At 40.7% G+C, this 15,518-nt stretch overlaps 1 protein-coding gene across 1 annotated transcript in view; it reads left to right on the forward strand.

Moving 5' to 3' along the window:
* The first annotated feature begins 1,113 nt into the window (after window positions 1-1,113).
* LNX1 (ligand of numb-protein X 1) overlaps window positions 1,114-15,518 on the forward strand; it is a 141,292-nt gene continuing 126,887 nt past the window's right edge. The window contains exon 1 of the mRNA XM_009240016.3: window positions 1,114-1,235. The gene's annotated coding sequence lies outside the window, so the exon portion shown is untranslated. The remainder of the gene's footprint in view (window positions 1,236-15,518) is intronic.

A 15,518-nucleotide genomic window follows, 5' to 3' on the forward strand; every position in this document is an offset into this window, starting at 1 on the left:
ATGTCAACATTTATTTTCCTGAAGGGGAAAAAAAATTCTCTCTGGGCAGGCAGGCCATCTTCCGTGAGGGGGAATCCACAGTTTCCTCAGGTAGTAAGTTCCAGGAATGCTGGATGCAGGTGGTAAAAATACACAGCGTTTCAATGGGATGATGGGAGATGTTTACAGCCCTCGTGGGAAGATGCCAGAGGGTTTAACAGTCCTGGGATACCTCCCAGCTGCCTGCTCTGGTGCTGGATGAGTTTACGCTTCCTTTCCTGCTGGAAAAGGTGAAGCAACCAGTGACTTGTCCAGGGTCACACACCACACTTGGGACAGAAATAACTCTGACGCCTCTTTCCTGGCTATATCAGCAGACAACATCGCCTAATGACTGTACTACCATTCCAATCTGAATCATTTAAATTGCTCCTAATTGCAGGCCTGCAGTGCACTGTAACTGCCGTATGACTCTAACTGCCAAGCCAGCCGAGATAGGAATGACTGAAGTTTTGCAAATTCCTGAATATGGAATTAAAAATTCTGGGCAGGGGAGGGGGTAGGGCAAAAGTATTTGAAAACCACTTTGAAACTGCTGACAGGTATCCTATTTAAAATTGTTTAAAAGATGAATTGGAAATGTCACCTTAAATTTGTCATTTTATTGGAATTAGAGAAACACTTGGTGTTCAAATGGATGCCGTTCAAAAAGGCACCTCAGATATTTCTAAGCAGTTGGGCTTCACACTCTTCCTTTTTGTGTCTGCTAAATTACTGTCTCATTTTGGTGTTTAAACTTCCCTTTTAACTCCTTTGTGGGCAGATATGGGGAAAGGGGAGGGCCTGGGAAACAACCAGGCATTTGACTTCAGATCTGAACACGGGGCTGGACACGTGCTGTGCTCAGGAAAGAAAGTAAATTCCACCTGGCAAATTGCTCTAACTGATTCATTTGTCCACAAAGAGACGCCACCTACCTGCTTGCAGGTATTCAGGTAAATGACAGGTGGGCGGGGCCTCCTGACTGTTTCAATCCCTAAGGTCTCAGCAATGCTTTATCTGTCGGGGCTTCCGTGATGTCACCCATTTCCTGGTCTGGAGCGACCAATGCCGTCCTCCTTCCTCCAGGCACCTGTTCACCGAAGTTGAGGCTGGTCACAACTCCGGCGGCCCAAGGAGCTGCTCGGTTCACCCACAGGGGATGAGAGCTGCCTGCCTGCTGCTGCTTGGAGAGCCCCAGACAGTCGCTTGAAGAGGTGAGTTGAAACCCTCCATTTTTCTCTCTTGGCATTTAGATCACTGGCCCCTGAGGGCTCTGAACACGGAATTTGAATGAAAAAATACAAGCTGAATGGCTTGTCGCTAGTGTTTGCCCCAGAGGGAGAAGCTTTTTTGAGAGAGAAGAGTAGAGAGATGCCTTTGACATTCTAGTTGCACAATAAACTTCTCCCAGGCCAGATATTTAATCTTTTTTGTTTCTCTGATCATTAATCCAGCCTGTGCTTGTCCTTGTACTTGATCTGATTAAAACAACAACAACAACTTAAAGAGAAGTAGAGTGAAGGCTTTTGTTTTGAAACTTAGCTCGAAGGTGCAGATCTGTTCAGCCCATTTAACGGGGGCTAGGAGGCCAGTGCAGACTGGATTCAGAGTTCTTATTTTTCCTTTTTTTCCCCCCTGTATTTTGATCTAAACCTGTGAGGTGTCCCTAGTTTTTTTTTCTTTCCCCCTGAAAACCTGTTCCTCAGGGCAAATTCTGTTGCCCTGTTCAGAAGCTGTCCGTTACAGTTTTCCTCTCTTCTCTGAAGAAGTTTACCATTTTCTTTGCTCTTTGTTGAACACTCTTTTAAATACGACTTTGCAGTGTGCATTTAGAATTTGTTTACATTTAGACCTGGACTGGCTGCCTGCTGACCTTTGGTTACAGTAAGGATTAATTCCCTCACTGCCGCAAGAATGTGACTTCAGGTCTGATTTTTAATTTTTTGGACCTCTTTGGCTTTTTCTGTCTCTTTTTCTTTTAATAGCAAATATACCGAGGAAATTGTTCTGCCAGGACCTGGCTTTTAAAGTAATTTTACCTCTAGGATCCATTTTTGTTTTCTTAATCCTGATCACACAGCCTCTACTACTTCTGTTCTTGACAGCCCAATAGTCAAACTCTTTAGCCAATATTGTTGTCAGAGAAAGGAAACCATTTTTAAGCTCAACTGTCTGCTGGGATGAGCTGGAAAAACTGGAAAAAGAAATAAATCTGCAAGACACTTCATTCTAGATTCCATCATGAGCTGTTTTTCTGAGATTTAAGTTAGCAGAAGTTTGCAAGGGAATAATCTGTTAGGAATTATGCTCCTGTTCATCCACCCAGAAATACAAAGTGCATGTAAATTCTCCAAAGGTATGAATTGAAACAAGCTGAGATCATTTTTGCCTTAGACAGACAGTTGTTCGTCACCACTAAGAATCTGCCCAGTTCTTGTTGACAATTTCTGTCTTACTGTTTGGAGGCCCGTATTGTTCTTTCTTAACTGACCTTCGTTTATTATTTTCCCCAAACTTGTGAGTTTAGGGGGTGGGGTTTGGCTACCACTTGTCTCTTAGTAAGGTTCTCACTTGATTCAAAGCTTGGATCTTCTGGATAAAAGTGCATCTAAACCTCTCCTCAAGATTACATTGCCTCTGGTTTACCATGGTTGATTAGTGCTTTTCACAGTAGTTAATTTATGATTAAATAAATCATTTCATCACTGTATGTCAGCATGTCTGAGTATTAAAGGAACAAAGCTGTAGACACTGTACCCCCAGGTAGAAGAAAGGAAAGAAGTGACAAAGACTGCAATTCAGAGTCAGATTGACTAGAATGCAGTTGGTCTGTTGGGTAATTTACACACAAGTCCTGTCCAGAGTTCCTGTGGTAACCCCACCCATTGGTTCAAGTGGACATAGGCCTGATGGAAAAATGTGCAATCTCCTTCATTTACATCCTTGAGCAAGTTACTTCTCTGACTTTCAGTTTCTTCATCGGTAAGATGGGAGATAATAATCCCCATGATCTAATGGGGTTGTGAGAAGTAAATGAGGTAGCTAATGTATGTTAGCATCCAGCGACCAGTGCCTGGTGCTAACTGGTGCTAAACTGAGGCTAGGTTCTTCCTTTGGAAGGAATTTTCCTAGGTTGCTTGGAGGAGAGTCTGACTCTATCAAGATAAAGATCATATGTGGTTGCAATTGTAGGAACCTTGATAGTTCTTGTTATTGTAATTAATTGTAGGTAATTAACTTCAACGTTAACAGTTTGGAAAAAGAAAACAGGCGGGAGAATGCTTAAACAATGTCATTAAACAAGGTGGGCAGATTTGTCTCCGCTAGCCTCCCAGGCAAAGCTTTTAGGAGTTGCTGGCCGGCTGTGATTTCTTCCTTTTCTCACTCTAAGGCTGTCATCCTGCAACAGACCCACAAAATGTGATTCTCCATGGACCTTTCGGGGGAAATGTCCAGTCATCATTGCTGTAATCTGACTTGGCAGAGAGTTCTTTTTGCTGTCAGTCGTGCTATCTCCAGGGCAGACCGGGTGTTTGGTCCCCTCCGGTCTCACAGATAAACACCCTTCTCCCTAACCAGAGTGAGGGTTCATGCCGAGCCTCTGGTGGGGGAAGCCCCTGGTTTGGAGCCTCATTGTACCATAGAAGGAGGTTCATGACCCATTGGATGTGATTGGCCTCGTCATGGAATACCCCGTGCCCTTGGATGAACTTGAGCCATTGCATACGACTAGTTGTGTGCCCAGGGCCCTGGTCACTTCTCTGGGTCTCGCCCTTCAGTGATACCACAAATATTCATCATTCAAGTGTAAGGGATTAGTGGATTGAGGTGAGTGGGTTCTACTGTTTTACTAGCTTGCCTACGGAGCCCTAAGGGAGAAACTCAACCCTCCTGCATGTCAGTTTCCTTAGCTACATTTTTCCCCAAAGGACGCTAAAATGGTGTACTTCACAGGCCCCCTCTGTCCTTACAACTGAAGCAAGGTGGGCTGCATGTCTAGGTGGGTAGGTCAGACTGACTGGGGGGACTGGGTGGTGCCTCACCAGAAAATATAAATCCTATTCATTCCATTCTAGGTGGGGCAATGCTACTGCTTTAGAATAGTGGTCTGGTCTCTGGCATCAGGCTGCCTACCTGGGTTTTCAAAACCCAGATCTACCATGTGCTACCTGTGTGACCTGGGACAGATTCTTTAACCTGCTTTCATCAGCTGTGTAATAGGGTTATCATGAAGATGAAATGGGTTGAAATGTGTAAAGTGCTTGGAATGGCACCTGCCACAGTGTTACTCGTTATTAGTATTATTTTCTTGAAAAGAAGGCATAGTTGATAGTATCAGACAGGTCTGTGTATCAGACCCAGTTCTACCATGTAGTTGCTAGCCTAAATAAGTTCCTTAATATTACTTTGCTTTGGTTTCATCACCTGGGAAATGAAATACTTCCCAGACTCAGTGCTGTTGGGAGGAATAATTGAAATAATTACATGGAAAGTGCCTGGTGTATTTTAAATGTTCAGTGAGTGTTAACTATTGTTATATTATTTTAAAACATTTTTATATTGCTTACAGTTAGACATCTTAGGTCATGCTACTATCTGGATATAATAATGGTGGAAATGGTAGTACGTTGAGGGCCAAAGACTGAGCAAAAAAGATTTCCCAAAAGGCTCCCAAAGGCAGAGGAGGAAAACCTGTTAGCAAAGATTGTGTTGTTTCTCTTGGAGTTCCAGGGTAGAGTGGCTGCCAGTGAAAATGCCTAGTCTTTCATAAACCTGTGGGGAGTGGGCTTCTGTGATGTGAGTAAACAGTGGGTCTTCCTGGAGCAGTGATTTCCTGGCTTCACCTGTCACTGTGTCCTTGTCTCCAAGACCTTGGCTAAGACTTCCTTTCTATATTTGAATTCTTCACTTAAAGTGGAGAAAATAGGGTCTGGTGGGATCTTGACTACTTTTTTTTTCCTTTCACTCTGTTGACCAGGATACGATCTTGACTACTCAAAATGCCATCTGTAAGATGCTGGCAAGGTGAGGACAGATAAGAGATGCTCTAAAGTGTGTCCTCCTCATTGCCTCAGTATTCATGGACTTCCCAGTAGCATATAACTACTCCTGATATTTATGTACTGGCATTACATAGACTCCGTTTTATGTAGTTGGCAAATTTATTGTCCTGACAATGCCTCCAAAGTATGAAAGGCTTTTCAAAACTGTTTGGAAGGAAGACTGTGTCACTGTTCCTGGGTTAATAGGATTTAATCGCTAACTATCCCCAAAGAATAAGGTTGACATGAAAACCATAAAAAAACATAAAATGTGGAAAACTACACTGAGCTGAAATCAGGAACAGAAAATGTTGGTTGTCTCCCGTAAACTTTCTATGTTTACCATTTCCTCCATTTTGTTCTGTGTGACATGAGGACACCACAGTGACCTATTTGGTTAGTTACACAGATACACACTTCAGATCAGTAAGAGGAAGAACTTTCTATGAATTAGAGTTGTCCGAAAATGTAGTAGGTTGCGTTTTGGGATACTGAGTTTCTTGTCACTAAAGGTGATTGTTTTTTTTTTTGGCATATTTAGTGCATGGTGTATGTTTGCTGGATGAGTGAATGAATTAATAAATGAATGACAAAGAGGATTTTTGTTTTTCAGCTGCACATACACTCATCTGTAAAGTGAAGATTACCTTAATGATCTCATAGGATTATTTTAGATTAAATGAAAAAACATGTTGAATACCCAGCGCAGTATCTTGCATATTGCAAACTGCTCATTAAATAGTAATAATCATTATTTTTTATTTTATATTCTAAAAAGAATTTCTGCCTCAGGTAGAAGGTAGACAAGATGATCCACCAATTTGAGATTTGCAGTTTTTACAATCATCTGTTTACTCTTATTCTCTTTGCCTCTGCCCTTCTTCGTCTACCCATCTGAAAGAACTTCTCTCTGCTCTAGAAAGCCAAGTTTCTTGGCATGGTAAGTTGACTAGTACACAAGTTCTATCCCAATTAACCGGGGACATTTTTGGTAACATCACTAATTTGTGACTTGGAATATGTGGACTTAGACTCCACGAGTTTTTTCAAGTGACTCTTATTTGCTTCTTGTGTTTGATGCATTTGTCACAGCCACACAAAAGACTTCACCAGCAGCAGAGTCGAAACTCTCCAAGAATTTTCTTTAATAGCCTCTTGGCACAACAGCACATGCATGATGGGGAGGTCTAAATATGTCATTGCTATCTGCTGAGATGATTTGCATAACGTGTTTATGACTGCTTTTGACAGTCACGTGGCCTTTTCTGAATAGAGCGCGGCATGTTTAAGTTCCTGCATACTAGCATTAATACGTGAGTCATCATGTGTTTTCAGACTCCTCATTAAATGTGATTGTCAGACTTATATTACATCTTCCACAACATACACACACTCAGCCATTCTATCTGTGGCCTTTTTTTTCCCCTTGAGGCCCTTTGCAGATTTAGTCTAACAGTCATCTCTGAAGGCATCTGTATTCTAACTTATTAATGAATTAAAGGGAAATTAATACATTTTCTAATAGGGTAGAGTTGCTATATATGTAGCAATCTAAGTGGCTGCCATCTCCAAATATTTTTGCCTATTTCTAAGCCCTATAGAGAAGTGTTGGAAAGGATCGCTGGGAGTGTTCACCCCATTCCTGCAGGAATACCCTTGGAAATATGTAGCCTCTGTATTTCTAGGGCTGCCATAACAAATACCCATAAACTTGGCGGCTTAAAACAACTCCCATTTATTGTCTCACAGTTCTGGAGGCTGGAAGTTTGAAATAAAGGTAACAGCAGGGCCACACTCCTCTGAAGGCTCCAGGAGAGGGTCTTCTCTGGTCTTTTTCAGTTTCTAGTGGCTCTAGACATTCCTTAGCTTGTGGGTGCATAATTCCAATCTCTGCCTCTCTCCTCACATCACCTTCTCCTCTGCATTTGTGTCTTCTCCTCCTGTCTTATAAGTGTCTAAGGACATCTGTCATTGGATTTAGGACCCACTCAGATAATCCAGGATGATCTCATCTCAAGATCCTAAACCTCATGACATCTTCTTTAGATCGTTTTCCTGTAAGGTCATAGTCACAGGTTCTGGGGTTAAGACATGGATATATCTTTTGCAGGGACCCTCATTCTACCAACTGTATCCCCAGCTGACAACCATATACACAAGCTCTTCCAACTACTTATGGAGAGATTTCTTGTCCGCTTGGAGGCTGAAATACTGAGCAAAGTACAGGCAAGGAGAGTCAGAATTGGCAGCCATCATCATTACCTTCATTTATTTCTATGTCCATGCCACAGTAGTAAGTGTTTTGTACTCTAAAGGCCTACTGAGTTCTTCCAGTCAACAGTGTGATATATCTAATAAGACAAAACAGTATATATTAGATTGCATTAGTAGACACATAGTATCCTGGTTAAGGAAGTGATCACTCCACTGAATCCTGAGTCCTCCAAACCAAAACAGGATAACTTCACTTCCAGGTACATGTTTTCAAAGGGATCTTAACAAACTAGAAGGCATCCTGGGTAGATCTTTTACCACCACCTGGACTACCCGGGAAGACAACTGAAAGAACCAAAGACAAAGAGAAAAACAAGGGAGAAACCACCCAATGCTGTCTTTAATTTGGGGATGTGTGTGTCATGTTTTGAGGAAGCAAATGTGATATATGTTACACTGAAAGGCAGAACAAGGCCAAAGGTCAAAGTAACGTGGGAAGCATTTAGCTATTTGAAAAACTGACCAGTTCTCCCTCAGTGGAAGTGTTTCCAGTAGAAGCTGGTAGGTCCTGTAGGGATCTTGAAAAGAGGATTTTTCTACTTGGTGAAAATCTAAGTTCCTTACCCAATCAAAATCCTATGACTTCTAAATAAATCATTTTAAAACCTCACTTACAGGTCGTCATGTGGGTCACATCAAGAGATCACTACTCTTCCTTGATTGACACATTTGCTCAAGTTCTTCTCACCTGGATTACTTCCCACTTGTCCAGATCGCATTTATCATTCATGATCCTTCCCAAGGACCATCTATCCCATTAACTTTCCTTGATTGTTCTGGACCACACACACACTCTATTGTCTCTCCTCCAAAGCTTGTCCATGGCTCCTGTCTTGGGGCATTATACACATTGCCATGTATTGTGTATTCTCTTGCAGTGTTTTTACATTTTTTTCCTATGGATAAACTCTGTTTTCATAATTAGAGTTAAACGTATTGGAGATGAAATGGAATTCCCTACGGGAACTCCCACAGAGTTTAAGGCCAATCCCAGGCATGGATTAGGCAAAGCCATGACCCGTGTAGAATTGAAACACAGCAGGAAAATGTTGAGAATTCAAATCTTTCCTCATCTTGTCCTTCCCTCCGTAAAACTTCGTTATCTGTTTAAAAAAACAAACAAACAAACAAACAACCACACACACATAAACACTTTTTGAAATTGTTTTTCAGCTTTGGATGAAAGAATGTCAGTTTGCTTCTTTTCCATACCCCTCTGATATCAGCTCTTCCCGGGATCCTTGGTGACTCCTAGGATGAACAGAGCTCCGAATCAATGCAAAAATACTTTGCCTTCATTTGTTGTTGTTGTTGTTGTTTGCAGGGGATCAGTTCTATTTCATCATGTTTATGGACTAGGAAATGGAAGGACATCTTTTCTGTTACAGAGTTTTTACAAACAAACCCAAGTATGGCACCCCAGGGGAAAGGTGGTAAAATCTTGTCAAGAGAAGGAACACTCTTCTCTAACCTGCTTATGAAAGGCATTCCCTGACTTCTAAAACTTGCGTCTAATTGGCTAGCCACTTGGGACTCTTTTCGCTTAACCACTTCCCTTGTTTTTCCCACATTCTGAACATCTATGTCCTCTTTTATTGACTCCAGATGTATTACATGGTCTCGCTTTAGTTCAATTCTCCTGTAATTTCTTGACATGTTTGTGACCTCTTTAAAGACCATTTAAAAGGGTTTTATTTTTTCTGTATTTTTGGGTGTTTGCAATGCTATACAGGCTAATGTCATTCACAGATTCATTAATGAGTGGCTTAGTCCCTCTTTGAGATCATTGATTTAGAAGTTAAGCAGAAGCAGAGCTAACCACGACCTTGGCAGCAGCCTGTAAGCACCTGCCTCCCCTCTCTTTCCTCTGCAGTGTATTTGCCCCCCATCACGCACACACAGACACATCACCCCCCACTTCCAACCCAGGTTCTTAGTTTGAAGATAATTTTATTCCATGTGTGACCATTTTTATCCAGGTCATTAATGCTCCTAATTCTTCCCTATTACATGAGAGTCTGTAAGCCAAGGAATAGCCCACAGAACACTGTCCATCCTCTGTGTATGTTCATTTACAATTGGCCTTTATAAAATTGCTGTAAGAGTTTGATGGCACATTATCGATACTGTCAAGTCTTACTAAATTTATCTAAAATTTAAAATGTAATTGTACATTTGCTTTGTTTAATACAGAAAGATAGACTTTGCCCTAACTTTGGCAATTATTTTCCCCCCAGTAACCTGATTTAGGAGTTACAGCTAGGGCCAGGGCAGTAGTTGGGCAGACATGCCTGCTGGGTGAATTATTTTAGAAAGAGAGATGAGGCCACCATTTGAAGAATTGGCAGGCGCTGGTCCGTTTGGTTCCTCTGTGGGTATATTTCTGCTGTTCGTGGTCCAGGATGGTGTTTCTGACTGAGATTGTGATTTTTGCACTGAGCTGTCACCCCAGTGACCAGTTTGAAACTAAGCAACCATTCTGCCACATGGAGCTTAATCCAAATTTTAAAGCAACATCAACAATTAAAAAAACAAAAACAAAAACAAAAAAACTTAAGCTCATTTTCTTGAAGCTAAAAGTAACCTCGGAAATAATCTGATATAGAGTTAGCCTTTGTGTGTTTGAAACATGCTGTAAAACAAGAGGTTGGCTGAAGGGAGTAAAAGATTTTGAACAACTTTTAAATGAGCAAAAATTCAAAGCAAACATGAATACAGTAGGGCAGAGCCTCACACTGTTTGTAAAATGTCACATTCCATGTAGTGTCCTTGCTGGAGAGAACTCTTTATTACTTGACTGGGCTCGCTTATGTACTCATGAAACAAAGCTCTTACAGGATCCAGTCATTTTGTGATCTTTTGTGAGACCTGGCTCTAGGTTACATTCTTTGCTTCTTTGAAGCAAGTCATTCCTCTTGCTTGTGAACCCTTCGGCAAACTGTTCACCTGTGTGTCTCTGTCAAGTGTAACAATCGGCTGAAGCAACAGTCAATTCTGACCTTGGGTGAAGTTTAGTGGCACACCTGGGAAGAGTTTGTAATTCTACTGTTTTGTCATTGTAGCTAGCTGGCCACCAGGTCAGGTAAAAGGAAAATATCAAGACTCAAAAAAGTAGTTGGTAGCAGAGCTGCATCCAAACCACAGTTTTGATATTCTACTCTCCCTACTTAGGTTTCTAAAAATAACAGTGACAAGTTCATAATTAAGGTGAGGCAAGTGAGACACTCACCTTCAGGTGCAAAATTTAAGGTGCAAAAAAAATTCAGTAATCCTAATGTGAATGCAATATTTGAAAAAATGCAAAATGAATGCAAACAATCCGTGATGAACAAAAGATCAAAATGTATTCAAATAAAGACAAGATCAGTAAGCTAAAGTTATTTAGAAATTGTTTAAGATCATCACTTAGTTAAGAGAAATGATCAAACATGGCAATTTCCTCAATCAAAAACAAGATGAGTGATATGGTTTGGCTGCGTCCCCACCCAAATCTCATCTTGTATTGTAGCTCCCATAATCCCCACATGTTGTGGGAGGGACATAATGGGAGGTAATTGAATCATGGGGGTGGGTTTTTCCCATGCTATTCTTGTGATAGTGAATAAGTCTCATGAGATATATTGGTTTTATAAAGGGCAGTTCCCCTGCACATGTTCTCTTGCCTGCCACCATGTAAGACATGATTTTGCTCCTCCTTCGCCTTCCGCCATGATTGTGAGGCCTCCTCAGCCATATGGAACTGTGAGTCCATTAAGCCTCTTTTTCTTTATAGATTACCCAGTCTTGGGTATTTCTTCATAGCAGTATGAAAATGGACTAATACAGTGAGCAAAGAGGAAGGTTTTTGGAAACAATGATGAGTGTGTTTCCTTTAAAGCCAGGAAAACAAAACTATTTCTAAAATTGTTTGGAGAATAAATAAAATATTTAAACTTAAGTTGATATTTTCAGTTTTGATATACCTACTCTTCATGTTTTCCACATTTTTCAACTTCCTTAATGATCTGAAAAAAATTAGCCATTAAAAAATAAACAAAAATGTACATATCAGGACATACATTTTTCCTTTGGCCTCAGGCTGCAACTGATAAGGGGACAACTGCCATGGTCCCGGGTGACCAGTATACCTCCTTGGATACTTTCATTTTTCAAGCACTTGTGGATCTTTTGGGGGTGGGGTGGGGACACGGAGCACCTGGAGCTGCAGGCTTCATTTCCTCCCATTGCCTCTCCATCAGTTTTTTGTGGCCTGTCACTGTTTAAACTTTTTCATTTATTGTGAATGTCAGTGGAAGTTCTTCAGTATTTGTACTTCTGGGTGGGAAAAATTATGTCTGATTTATCATTTGTTTAAATGGTTTTTATTTCCCTTTTCTTGTGTTATGTACTATGTCGGTACATTTTGGAATGAGATTTATCAAAGTAAAGGAATGTTTACAAGCAAATAAGAGAGCCCCACATTCCCCAGATAGCAATGGTCCTAAGGATTGGATATACATTATGAGTTCCAGTACCGAACTGTTTAGCCACTGAAGACTGTCTTCTGTTTATATAAATCCACCTAATGCTACTACATATTTTTGCATTTTCTAAGCTGCATTCATAGCCATTGCTTTTGTTTTTAAAAGCTTCTACATTTCTACCTTTTTACTCTTAAGATAAATACCTCCTCCACCACCTCCAAGAATTATTTTCTCCAGGCCTCAGGGCAGTGTCTCCTCCTCTACCCACTCCAGTAATAGCAGTAGTGTGTGCTATTGCTACAAGAAAGTGGATGCAGTTTCAGGCTGTCTGGCAGTCACATCAAGGGAACAGATTCCCTCACTTCACTCTGGCCTGGAGTTTTGGAGTTCATTCTACCCATACATTGTAGGAGAGACACTGATAAATTGGGGAGCTTGCAGAAGAGATTTGGATGTGGAAGAAACACTGACTGAACCCGAGGCTACTCGCCCTGGGGGAGAACATGGGATCTATCTTCAAATAATTAAAGGACTTAAAAAGTTAGACATATTCTAAAGAGCTCCTAGGGTAACAGTGGCACTTGTGGAAAGGGCAGGTGAGGTATAGGAAAGGAAAATTTTGCTCATTATGTGGACTTTTTCCTCTATTAATCAAAGCTATCCAAAGGCAGAATCATCTATTTTACAAGGTAATAAAGGCCTTTCTCATCTGTCAGGCTTTCTTTTGACTCAGAGTCTGTGGCTATAGTGTTTCATCTTTGACAAGGTTAAAGTGCCAATGCAGGACACACCGCCATGTGACTATAAAGAAAGATTCTTTTTCATAATACGGAATCCTCCTCCTATTACTAGAAAACTATGACTCAGGCAACAATTTCAGAGATGCTTTAGGGTCAAATCTTGTCCTTTCAATGGGAAGAACAGGTAAAATTATCGGTGCCGCATGCCAAATGTTATATTTATCCAATTGTCTTTCTAGTGGAGTATGTGGTTTATTCTGGCGACTACATCTGATAACCATTTTCTATAAAGCCAGGGTGTATTGAAAGGAGAATTAGCAGGACAATAGCACACCAAGGATCCCATTGTTCTGATGAGTTACCTGATGCAGAAATGTTTCCACTTCCAAACAGGCTGTATTCCAAAGGCTGTTCTTAAATCTGTCTAGTGCGGTGACAGTAGACATACGATCTCGAACGACCCTCTTGGTTGCGGGCAGCACCGACTGGCTTTTGCTCTGGTATGTGTCTTTGTTGTCATCCAGGAAGTTCAAAATTTGAGAATTAGGCAGAGAAGCTTCTATACAGGTTTTAGGCTAGACAATAAAATGGTAGGAAAGGAAGCAGGGATTAGGAGCAAAGAGAGATGGGGGTTTTTATTTTTCTGGGTGCTTTTCAGCACTAGATTGGGGATTTTGGCTCCATATATCTCTAAAAATCACCTCTGGTTTCTGTCCTATTCCAGACCAGAAAGAAGAAGGAAAGGGTGATTCCTAAGGCACAACAGGGTTATACCAAAAAAGTGTAAGATTTCCACCCTACCCATCATACACGTATATAAGGAGGGAATCAGTCAACTCCACTACTCTTTCTTACTCTAAACTGCCAAAACGCTGTATCACAGCTCTGTCTACTTGCTTCAGTCACGGCCAGAGATGCTGATGGCTGATACATTCAGTAAATTTATATGGACACAAAGCTGACAGGCGCTCTCTCTTACTTTTGGTGGGAGAAACTAGCTTACCTTTTCAGGCTTAATGATTTTTGATAATTTCTTCTCCATTCAGCAGCAAGGCTCTGATATGTCTGAAAACGTGACACATCATACGTGTTTATAAGCTATACACTGCAAATAAGAACCTCCAGGGAGATATTAATCATATTTTTTAAGTCTACCTAGTTCTTTCCCTTAGAGCCAAAACTGCTTGTTCAGTCAATTATCTCATAATCTGTTTCTATTCATGTAGGCTTTATTTAGTCTAAAATAAAGTCAGAAAATACATACAGCAGTGTTTACATTAACATTATATTAAGAATTTGGTTTATCCACATGGGTAAGTGCCAGGGAATTCAAATTGCTCTCAGAAAGAAAAAGAAAGGAAGGGAAAAGATAAAAGAAAACTGGAGTTGGAGCTAAATCTGCCATTTTTGCTTACCCCATTCCATTCATTCTGCCTCAGCACTCAGTGAAATCAAGGAATCTTTTTCTTCAGAGACCTTTGACATATCTACAGTCATGGACCCCATAACGACATTTTGGTCAATGAGAGACTCCACATATTATGGTAATCCCATAAGATTAAAATACTCTTTTTACTGTATCTTTTCTATGTTTAAATATATAAATACCATTGTGTTACAGTTGCCTACAGTATTCAGTACACTTACATGCTGTACAGGTTTGCAGCGCAAGAGCCACAGACTACACATCTATATGGTGTATAGTCAGCTATATCATGAAGGTGTGTGTAAGTGCACTCTATGATGTTCACCCAAGGACCGAATTGCCTAACAATGTACCTCTCAGAACATATCCCCATCATTAAGCGACACATGATTCTACTTGCAATTAGAGCCTGAAGAGATTTAAAGCCTTCTAATTTCCTGGGTCTCTTGTATTTAATGAGTTACATTATTGGGATTCTGACTAGCCATAATCAAGAAAGATGCTGGGAGACAAAGTAGGGAAGTAGGAGCAAAAACTTGGAGTCAGACAGCCCCTGCCCGTTTTGTTTCTTTTTTTGGTGTGATTGACAAGTTATTTACCCTCTGCATTTCAGTTTCCTCATCTGCTAAAAAAAAAAAAAAAAAAAGACTAACTAAAACTATGCCATTTGTGAGGATTGAATAACGTAATATACTATAATATAAGGCCCCTAGCACAGTGCCTGGAGCATGGTAAATGTTCAAAGAACTGTTAGATGAAAAAAGGATTTTTCCCAAACATCTAATCATCAAAAACAAAACAAAACATAAAAACCCCACTTGATTAGCACAGAATCATAGAACTCTATTTCTGGAAGGGACTGTTGTACACGATCTAGTCTGGTGGTTTGCAAGTTTTTTTAAAAGCTAGGATTCTTTGAACAGAATATTAAGAGGAACCTGATGCATTAAGGAATATGGCAGGCTGGGTGTGGTGGCTCACGTCTGTAACCCTAGAACTTTGGGAGGCTAAGATGGGAGGATTGCTTGAGGCCAGGAGTTCAAGACCAGCCTGGTCAACATAGCAAGACCCCATCTTTAATAAATAATAATAATAATAGTAATGGCAGAGCTGGAGGAGTGGGCAAAGCTCCCCCTTGGTTTCCTCCTATCTCCACTCCCTTGGAAGATCTGGAAGCATCTGATGCCTTCCACAGCACAGTTTGAAAAACGAAAATCTGGTCCAATGCCACCATTTCACCAATAAGGGAATGGCCCAGAAACATGAAGTTGTATTTTCAGTGGTATGGCCTCACTGCAGCCTGAATTTATCTTCCCCTACAGCATCATGAGAAAGAATAACCAAGACTGTAGCATGTGGGACTGTATGGCAGAACACTACAGAGAAGCTTTAAAAGACCTAGAGTTTTAGTTCATCCTGTGTGAACCATTTTTCCCCTATAGATTATAGATGATAATCTTTTGCGTGGCCCATTTCCATTTTCATGTTTGTTTTTCAACTGTTTCTGGTGTCACTTAAAGTATTTCCTGTGAGATTCCAGTACTTTCTAACA

This window comes from Pongo abelii, chromosome 3, assembly GCF_028885655.2.
Source record: "Pongo abelii isolate AG06213 chromosome 3, NHGRI_mPonAbe1-v2.0_pri, whole genome shotgun sequence".
In the NCBI taxonomy this organism is placed as follows: Eukaryota; Metazoa; Chordata; class Mammalia; order Primates; family Hominidae; genus Pongo; species Pongo abelii.